The sequence below is a fragment of the Sinocyclocheilus rhinocerous genome, unplaced genomic scaffold (assembly GCF_001515625.1).
Source record: "Sinocyclocheilus rhinocerous isolate Xijiao unplaced genomic scaffold, SAMN03320098_v1.1 scaffold2019, whole genome shotgun sequence".
Taxonomy (NCBI): domain Eukaryota; kingdom Metazoa; phylum Chordata; class Actinopteri; order Cypriniformes; family Cyprinidae; genus Sinocyclocheilus; species Sinocyclocheilus rhinocerous.
Window position 1 is genome coordinate 157,874 of NW_015660491.1, and position 2,076 is coordinate 159,949.

General features: G+C 34.6%; 1 protein-coding gene across 1 annotated transcript in view; it reads right to left on the bottom strand.

Moving 5' to 3' along the window:
* LOC107724990 (mitochondrial coenzyme A transporter SLC25A42) overlaps positions 1-886 on the bottom strand; it is a 21,389-nt gene extending 20,503 nt beyond the window's left edge. The window contains exon 1 of the mRNA XM_016534105.1: positions 563-886. The gene's annotated coding sequence lies outside the window, so the exon portion shown is untranslated. The remainder of the gene's footprint in view (positions 1-562) is intronic.
* Between the last annotated feature and the right edge of the window lie 1,190 nt (positions 887-2,076).

A 2,076-nucleotide genomic window follows, 5' to 3' on the forward strand; every position in this document is an offset into this window, starting at 1 on the left:
TAAGTATAAATACTTATATTTTTGTACTGGTAGATGCATTGTTTATTTTATTTTTTCGTCTATTTTTATTATTATTATTTTTCATTATTTTAATCTATTTTTATTCATTAACTGATTTATTAAAAAATAAATATTTATATTTACAATATAATATTTACATATCAGTAATACCTATTATTTATATTTAGTAAATTATATAACCTAAATGCGTATTTATGAAACATGTCAATCATTATGTTGTCTATTTTGCAAAACAGCTTAAATAAAAGAAAAGCATCAACACAAAGCACCTGTCAGCAGAACATTAAAGCTTATTTATGAAAGACACCAGATCATTTACAGCCAAGGATTCTGACTGACCGTGTAAATCGATCAAATATAAAACACTTGCCAAAAACAACAACAGATAAATGTTCCGACGTCAAATGAAATGGTCCGTTATTAAATATTTGCTCAGAGGCAGAGCTGAACTCATAACACATTTCTCAATATTAGTCTCAAAGTGCTTTAGCATGTTAGCGTGTTAGCAAAACAACGGTTATCGTGACATTTCGCCGCTCACCTGACGGTCTGCCTGCACCTGTTGAAGCTCTCAGCAGAAAAACACCGACTCTACCGGAGTCTGATGACGGTCTGCTCGCACATTCCCGTGCTGTCGGACTGCTAAGCTCTTGAACGAGCTTCTGATGAAGTGAGAAACTCCAGTCACCGTCCACACTAACGCAGAAAACCCCGCCGGCGCCAAACTAACTCACACGCGCGGCTGCACGCGTCCTTTCTGCAGGTTAGAGCCGGTTAAACGCATTTCATTTCACTTTCACGGCTGCTGCTGCAACTTCGAGCTGTTTTAATTGCGCATTTCACGCGTCTGCTGCGTTGAAGGGAGAGTCCCGGTGCATTGTGGGAGTTGTAGTCCAGCGCGGGAGCGCACTTGACGTGGATAGGCTCGTTCGAGGGGCGGCGAACCGTAGAAAGGGCGGAGCTTGGAGTTTTACCGAGAATAGCCCGAAAATAGCGAGAGAGGCGTTGATGGGTGTGCTATACCAATATAAATAAATCTTTTTAAATCTTTTAAGAATTTGGTTTAACTCTCTGGTGTAGTTCATTTGGGAGTCACACTTGTGTTGTTACAGGACACCTGAAATGTAACTTTTTTTATTTTCAGTGAAATTAATGTTATTTAATTAATTATATTTATTTAATATTTATGCAATAATTATTATACATTTTTCCCATTTAAAATAATAAAAAAAATCTAATATTTTTTTATTACTTTTGCAATTATGGCAGTATTTCATGTTAAAATAGAGACAATGCCTTTAAAATCCAGTTTTTGAAGGCATCTGGTGAGAGTTTAAAAAAAATAAAAACATCTGCAATTCCATGGTTTCCTATAGAGCTCTGTATAAAAGGCTTATAAATTCTCTAGTTGTTTTTAGACATAAATACTTTTTTTTTTAAAGTTGCGGATTTGGTTTTATATTTAGACATTCTCAAAGACAACTTTTTATAAAGATTTAGATTTTTTTTGTTTGAAATGTCAGTTTTTGCATTAAATTGGTCAAACCTGAACACAGAGAAAGACATGTTGTTGAAAAATGAACAGGAATGTTTTATCAGAGGTTAATCAATCTCATTTCAACCTCTTATTTAAGTCTTCTAGCTCAAATTTACCATATTGTTACAGCCACACCAGTTCATCTGTGTGTATAATAGTGAGTGTGAGTGTGTGTGTGTGTTTTGTACTCTTGAAGTTTTAGAGTGTCACCCCTTCCTTGGTGTTTCTTCCAATGTTTTTATTGCATTGTGGCTGGAATTATTGATTTTATTTCACATATTTGCAAAAACGTGCTTTGTGTTACAGTCACACTAGTTCATATCTGTTTTGCACTCTTGATATTTTAGAGTGTCACCCCTTCATTGCTGTGAACTTTTTTCGTGCATTGTGATTGTACACACAAATAATTCTCTGTATTTTTGTGTATTTCCCATTAATTTCCAATGGTGAACAACACAAGTGTGACTTTTTTTACGACCGTTTAGCTTTTTTGAATCAAGTCCACAATTATTATTATA